This window comes from Artemia sp. Qi Xiang Cuo, chromosome 8 (assembly GCF_049724085.1).
Source record: "Artemia sp. Qi Xiang Cuo chromosome 8, ASM4972408v1, whole genome shotgun sequence".
NCBI lineage: Eukaryota > Metazoa > Arthropoda > Branchiopoda > Anostraca > Artemiidae > Artemia > Artemia sp. Qi Xiang Cuo.
The window spans coordinates 65,174,212-65,182,812 of NC_142801.1; the positions used below are offsets into that span (position 1 = coordinate 65,174,212).

General features: G+C 35.8%; 1 pseudogene; it reads left to right on the forward strand.

Moving 5' to 3' along the window:
* The first annotated feature begins 6,494 nt into the window (after positions 1–6,494).
* Positions 6,495–8,601, forward strand: part of LOC148949704 (uncharacterized) — a 15,748-nt pseudogene continuing 13,641 nt past the window's right edge.

An 8,601-nucleotide genomic window follows, 5' to 3' on the forward strand; every position in this document is an offset into this window, starting at 1 on the left:
CTAGTTCCCTGAGAAAATTCGCTAATGAACTCTTTGTCTTTGAGGCGGCCAGCCGACTTTGAGGATCGCAGAATGATTTTTATGGTATCAAATCCTCTTATTAAAGAGATTTAAAAATTTCGACATAAATACACCCTTGTTCTTGGGCACAAGCCCTTGTGATTTGCAAGATCATTGTCAAACTCAGAAAACCATGAACGATCAATCTTATTTATAAGACCTGTTTGACGAAATAACACTGTGCAACGTATCCACCTTGAATCCTAATTCTTCTCTGAAGTGTGTAATAAAACATGTAATAAAACATGGCAACGCAAAATGCTGAAACCCACTTAATATGACAATATGACTCATTATACCACATTTACCAAACTTTTAGACAAACCGTTTTTACTTCTAGGATTCAACTCCATTTGATGAAATTTGGGTTGGACTTTAAATTTACAGTACAGGCAGAAATAGCCCCCAGAAGAGCATCACTATGATTCAATATAGTAGTTGACCTTACGGCTTCAGGAAGCTCATCTTCAATCTCTGATAGAAAAAAAAAAAATCAGAAGTACAGGGAATTAAAGCTCCTTTCATTTTTTCTATGGGCTTTTATTTTTTCCTGACAAAAAGAGGTAATTCGAAATACCATTTTTGTACAAGAAAGCTTTCAATTCATTTATCATATTCAGTCAGAGCAGACCACAAGCGGAAAATTGGATACTACGGTAAAACACAAGGCCACGATCTTTGTTTGAGATGCTATAAAGATCAATTTAACAATTTATTTCGTGAAATTATTAATTTCGTTCACTTTTGCGAGAAGACCTTTAAATGGCGAACAGTAACCATTATAGCAAATCTTGATACTTGCCGAATTCCTTTGATTTAAAAAGCAAAATTCAAGAAGTTTTAGGATGTTAAAGCACCAAGGACATGAAAATATCCAACCCCTGGCTCCATATTAGGTCTATTTATGCCTGCAAATTCTGATTTTTCACAATTTCTCTCTTGGTTGTTAAAAATTTAATGGAATTACAATGCAGAGTTACATCATTGTTGCAACACTGGACGGTGGAAAATAGGCAGAAACTAATTCAGTAAACTTAACAATGCCTTTCCTTCGTTAAGCTCAAACATAACAATATGTTGCTTCCCAGTGAATGATATGTTAATAAAAAGGTTTTTCCTGTTTACGCAAATTGGCCGGTGGTTGGTGTGTGATCTTTCGGCAAGTACCTTTCTGACACCCAAGGCTCGTCATGTCTGGGAGATATGACATGTGAAGCAAAAAAATATAGGATGCTTTATATAAAACAAATAAAGTAACATGGGTAATATTTTCGGTATCGGGGGCAACGCTATAGCGTTGCCTATAGTACAGGCCATAAGGCTTCTATGTTTTATTATTAATTGATTCGTTTGAAAAAAAATTGAGCTTTACTTAATTTTTATCTTTTTCAAGCCACGTCAGAAATCCCCCCCCCCCCTATAATAATAATATTTTATTTATGCCCTCTATAAATACACAGATGTACACAGAGGAGTATAGGAAAGAAATGAAAAGAGAAATGAAAAATACAAAATTAAACCTCTAATGAAAAGGACGACAATAAATAGCTCATAATACTCAATAATTGATGAATATATAGTAAATAGCTTATGATAGCTCATTAGCGCATAACACTAAAAACACTCATAAAACGTAACGCACAAACATTCATAATACATAATGCCTAAATAGCTGTTTTATTAAAGCAATGGCGACAAAACTGTTTTTCCATTAAACGAGACAGTTAAGGGGAAAATTTATTCTATTCCTTCTAGATCGTCTAAGAAATCGGTCGTATTGTTGATCCATTTTGAAAACAATATCAAATATTCCGAATTTTCGTATAATATACCTATTTTTGAACAATAGTGGAATTCCAAGAAAATTTTTATTTACAAAACCGGCAAAAGTACACGCGGATACGCTTTTTATCACTTTTACTTAATGACACCCAAAGTTCGTAATGTATATAACATGCGAAGCCAAAAAAAATATAGACTCTTTACATAACACAAATAATGTAACAGGGGCAACATTTTCGGAATCAGGGGCAACGCTATAGCGTTGCCTATAGTACAGGCCAAAAGGCTTCTATGTTTTATTATTCATTAATTCGTTTGAAAAAAAAATGAGCTATACTTAATTTTTTATCGTTTTCAAGTCATGCCAGAAATCCCCCATATGTGGAATATTTTTCCAGAAGTACCCCCCCCCCTTCTTATTGGAAAGATTTTGGCGGAAGAAGATTTCCCCTGACGATTATTCCCCGATAAAGAAGTTCTCCAACAGAAAAATCCCCCAGAGAATTCTAATACCACTAAAAATTTCCTCTGGAAAATTCCCCCAGAACATCTCGGATGTTCTGGGGGAATTTGTAAGAGGGTGAAGAACATCTTCACCCTCGAACCCTCCCCCCTCCCCCTGCCAATGAAAAATTATTCCCGTAGTTTACAGCCTTTTCCTCGGGGGCTGAGGCGGGCATGTCATCCCCAAAGGTATAGTTATTGCACCATTTAACAAAATGACTATCAAAACTTAGATCAGACCACCTTGGGGGTAAGAGGAAGAGGTAAGGGGGCTAATTACCGTCTAATCTTTTTGGTTACTTAAAAAGGAACTAAACTTTTAAATCCCGTTCAGATGGGCCCTCTCACGATATTCTAGGACCATTGGTTCGATGTGACTACTACACCCAGGAGGGAAAAAAAGAGAAAAAAACAAACAAGTTCATCCGTAATCTTTCTTCAGACAAAAAAAAATCTATATTTTTGCAGATGACAACTTGAAACCTCCACAGTAGGGTTTTCGGATACGTTATGTCTGGTGGTGTTATTTTCAATAAGATTCCTTGACCTTTGGGGGCTGTTTTTTCCTTCTTCAAAAAGCGAATAAACTTTCCCGGGCACGTAACTTTTGATGGGTAACATTCAACTTACTGAGTCTTAAATATTTGGACTCTGCATAAGCAGCAAATTGTTTTGATGTATCTATAGTTTTCAAAATTCGGTCTTCTAGAGTTTCGCTTACTATTGAGCCGAGTCGCTCCTTACTTACACTTCGTTACCACGGAGTGTTTGATGTTAACCAATTCAATTCAATTCAAACTTTTTATTTCCTCCGAATACGAAGAGTAAAAAAGAAATAAATAAAAATAATAACCGCTAATCAAAAGGCCATAAAATTATCTTAAACTATATAACAACAAATACGCAGAGGCCTTCAATCAAAATTACCACACAAATTAGCACTTCATTCAATAGATAATAAATTAACACTTCATTCAAAAATTAAATAAAATAAAATAAATTAAGCTTCGTGCGCAGCTCTATATAAATTATGAGAAAAAACATTTAATTTGGATAAAAATTATTTTGCTTTTTCTCCAAAACATCAACTGGGTTTTTTATTTTATATGCATTCATTAAAAAAGTATTTGATTCAGATTTAGAAAAGCGGCAAAGGAACTTAGAAAAATTAAAAAATGTGGTTTTTACATGCGCAATATTACTAATTCTAAAAAACGGGAGATGCTATGAAAAAACTAAAATCTTAAGCAAAGTGACTGTATTATATACCCAAGCCAGTGATTTCCAAGAAAGAAGATCGCGAAGACAAATTACAACCCCGAAACTAGATGCTATTCTACTTTTAACTGCTTTTGAAATAGAAGCACGGCATAGAGCTAAAGTTGGTCCATAAGGCACACCAAGATTTAAAAAAGATTCCAAAGGTTTTAAAATACTATCATAAATACGGACAGAAATTTCTGAATTAACGAATCATTAGCCTTAGGACCAAGAATTAAAAATTGACACTTTTCAGGGCGAAAACGAAGTCCATGCTCACTAAAAACCTTTGCTAAAAAATCTACATTTGTTGAAGTAACTGAAGTGATTGACTCAAAAGGAGCAAATCATCTGCACAATTAATCCAAGTCATAACATAAACTTTGTCAGAAATAAAAGTTAACCGAATTTGATCAATTAGCCCCAAACAATATATATTGAAAATCAAAGGAGAAATATTGCGTCCTTACCTAAGCCCCCTTCATAACTTCAAATAATGACTACTAAACTGATTATTCTACTTAATTCGAATACGGTAGGAGCTATGCCACTTTTTTAAAACAAAAACTACTGGTAGTGGGACATTATTCTTCAGAAGCGCAGTCATAGCACAAGAATGGATAATTGAATCATGCGCCACCGCAAAATCTAACGCAAGTGTATAAACTCTATCCCATTGCTTACAAAAGGATATTATTCTTGAAAGGAGGGTATGAGCAACATCCATGCTAGGACCCTTACGAAACCCAATTTGATTCAGGCCTTGGTTACAAGACGCCAAATACTTTAATAAAACTAACTCAAAAAATTTGCTAATCTGGCACGAAGCAGTAATCGGCCTGTAATCAGAACATCGATTAGTATTCCCTCCTTTTTTTGAAAGGGGTGAAGTGGTAGCACGAGAAAAGCTAGTTGGAAGAACTCCAGAAGAAGAATAGTAGTAAAATGAGTAGCGAGAAGAAGGATTGCTTTGGGGGATGCCCATTTTATATGGTTTGAATGTATACCATCATGATCAAAAGAATGCTTACTTTTTAGAGCTTTAATTGCTACCGTTACATCATCAACAGAAACAGATATTTTACTATTTGGGCGGGGCTTTGAAATTTCTTCCGATAATAAAGAGTCAAGCCGTGATTCAACTGCCGCATCACCGGATGAAAAAACTTGATTATAATGAGTTATCCAATCATCTAGTTTCAGAAAACTATTAGAATCTGATGAACAATTATTATTACGACGTCTAGAATTAACCAAACTCCAAAGCTCATTCTTATCACTAGTAATCCTTGAACCAATTTCATCTTTTATAATTTCATTATAAAACGCAACTCAGCCCGAAAAACTCGTTTAGTTAATTTCATACCATCATAAAATGGTCCAGATCGCGGTTTTCCCGTGCAATTCCAAAGGTAACAAGCTTGAGATGCATTCTTTTGGCTTTGCTTTAAAATCGGGTTAAGGTTCCAACCTAAAAAACGAGATCCACAACGGAAAGAATCAGTTCTAAATGCTTTATTAGCCCCGACTTTTAAACTATGAACAATTTCATGGTAAAATAGATCAACATCAATTAGATCAACATCCTTAAAATAATTTAAAATTATTTTAGCTAAAAGAGCATCTGATTCTTAATGATATTTGCACATTTTTTCCCGATCCCAGATCATTTTATTTATAATTTGACTAGAACGATGGATTATTTTAAAAGATGGAATTTGAATATTTAAATGAAAAAAAAGGTAAAAATGGTCACTAATAGGCATATCCAATCCAACATGAACAGGCTGTGGTAATAACGCTGCATTTGAGACCAGCACACGGTCTAGATTAGAGCAAGAACCAGAATTATGGACATACGTAAAATCCGCATCTTTTGAAACTATAGTAAAAACCGAAAACAAAGATAAAAGAGCGGAGGAGCGGACATCAGAGATAGCAATGTTGCAGTTAAAATCCCCGCAAATAAGCCACTGGAAATCTGATGGAACTTTTGCCACACTTCGCGATAATTCTAAACATGCAAAATTGAAATCAAAATCCGAATCAATAGTATGATAATTTGTTGTTAAATAGCACGAAAAAACAATAAGCCCTGGGATTCGAACAGCAACAAAATATCGATTAACGGCAAACACGGAAACTGGAATATTCTCTCGAATAAAAATGCAAACGCCTCCTGATGGGCGTCCACCTGTAGGTGTAGCTGGAGATATAAAACACTTAAACTGCTGCGACAGGTTTGAAAGAAGACTACTAGAGTGGTCCAGAAGATGATGCTCTTGCAGACACAAAATATCCAGATCGCGCAGCATAGACTGCAATACATGGTGTTTATCACCAAAACCAATCACATTCAGAGATATAATCTCTGCACCAATCATTTTTTATTCTTTGTAACTTTTTCGGTTAGCTGTTTGCAGCGAAAGCTAAATCCAGTATGCTCATGAGATCCACAAGAGAAGCAACAAGGTTCATTCTGGCAAGGGTTGTTCCTAGAATGAGAGTGTCCAATACCAAGGCACTTGAGACAACGTTCCACGCTAGAGCAGCCTGACGATATATGCTCTAGCGACCCGCATTTGTAGTACATTCGCGGTAAAAACTTATAATCAGTAAACCGGAAATGTTCGTAGCCAATGTGAATCCCATGACGCAAATAATGAGACTTGGCCGTCACCGAACGGAAGTATACACGATATGATTTCGAAACACCGATGCGCTGTATCTCGTCGATACCATGGTTAGAAGCACACACACTCTCTGGGTTGATCGGGAAGTCCACTCGTGATAATAAACCGACAATTCTCGATTTGCGAACCTCAGTTTTACTGATCTTTTCATTTAAACAGGCTTTCAAGTTTTCGGCGTTTTGTCTTTTAGTATGAATGACCCATGTCGGTTGCTGGGATCCTGATTCCTTAGAAAGTAAAATCCGCACTATACCATCAGCTCCATCCAACGACTTCAGAAAAACTTCACGCTCTAAGGGATCATCACAATCTTGTGGTGGAGAATCTACTACAAGACCCACTGTTTCTGACTCGTTATTCAGCGGAGGCCAGGATTTATCATTGAGTTTTTCTTTATTTATACAGCTCAAAACCTCGCTCTGTACTGCGTCACAACACTCTTTCACCAAAGCAGGAGTCTCTGCTACCTTACTTGTAACGTAATCAAGTTTATCAATTATGCTAAAAAGATGCCGGTCCCAGGTTTGAATGGCACGCCTAAAGTGAGCATTTTGATCCGTATCTATCGCAGGTATCGCATCACTTGCAGTCATAACGAATTTCAGATTTGGCAAGCGAGGGGTTGCATCGTCAGATATAAGGATGTCTAAAATATCCAGTGACAGGCTTTGCTTAGCAGAGGGGCTGCGACATGCAAAGAGTTTATGCGTGGGGTTTACTAGAGATGTTAGAAGGGTTCTAGCTTGAACAAAGTGATAATTAGAATAGAAGTTTGTACATGAAGATATACAGGAGGTGGACGAAATTCCTGACTGTAGACAGTACTGTAAATAATTTTAAACTAGTGAATAAGAAAGTCTCTGAACGAGGTGGGATCTGTGGGGACGAAGGATTATCAGCAAATAAATCGCCGCAGTTTGAACACTCATATATTATTAGACAGTCTTTCTCAATGCTCTGAAGAAATTCACAGTAGTTATGGTAGAGGTAACCACAATCCTCAGCAAATGTGTTGCAAATGACTGTTCCTCTGGTTGCAAGACTGAGGCTCTCTTTGCAAACCTTGCACCCTGTCTTGTACAACTTTTCAGAAGTCACGGCAGTCATTTATCAATTAATAATGATAGCATATAAATATTGACTTGGTATTATGGGCTAGGCAAATGGAAGGGGGCTACCCCAAACCACTTCCCTGCCTTCGCCTCAGTAAAACTATTACCAGAAAAAATCTCTGCTTACGGAGGGTGTTCTTATATCCAAAAATAACAGTTCATAAACGCTCACAATCTATCACCGCGGATCGCGCCAAAATTCATTTCATTTCACATAGCATCCTCCTTCGCGCAATTTAATTTACTGTAATTTATTTCAAACTTAATCCTTATTCCAAACTAAGTCACTGAATTAAATTTAATTTATATAGATTATAGATTTATCCATTATATAGCTTGATTATATCGGATTACAGAAGAACTTAGTAAATTAGCACTTGTAACCTTAATCAACAGTTTATCTAAGTTAGTTCCCATGGGAACAAGAGACATGGGATAAATTTTGATGGGAACAATACAGAATGACTAAATAGACATTTATTTACAATCCAAAATTAAACACCTTTTTTTAGAACGGAATAAAACATTTTTAATTGAAACACATATGCATATAGAAGACTGACAAAACACAATAGTTTCATATTTCTAGACGCAATGCAAAAAAACAATTCGCATATTTTAGGATCTACAATTTTTTTAAATGCTAAGAATAATCACTAGTCAATTTTACTACAATTTTTTTTTCTCACAACAGATATCGGGGTAGATCGTTCATGATGATAACGTTCTTCACATCAAAACTAAAACTACAAAATGAACTTGAACTTGAACTAACACCCCTTAAAAGGCTTGTTAGCCTCTTTTATAGAAGAAAAAAGTATTTACAAAACTATGAAGTTCCATTCGTAGAAAAACAAGGGACGGCAATAAATGGGTACTTTTTCCAACGCAATGAAATTTTGTATACAACTATCCAAGTGATATTTAACCCTAAAATGGTCGGTTGGGGTCTAAAATACTACGATACGATGGGATTTTATTATACAATTACGGCTTAAGTTTACTATGTAATTCAGACAGTCAATCTCAGAAATATTCGAGCTGTGATAGCTGACGAATAGAGTTTTTTGCATCTTTTATAGTTTAGAAGCTACAAAGGGTTTTTGTCTGATAGACTCCAGCCGACCAAAAGTGCGACAATTTTTATACAATAAATCACAGTTAGAATAGGGATAAATCCTAATAGGGAG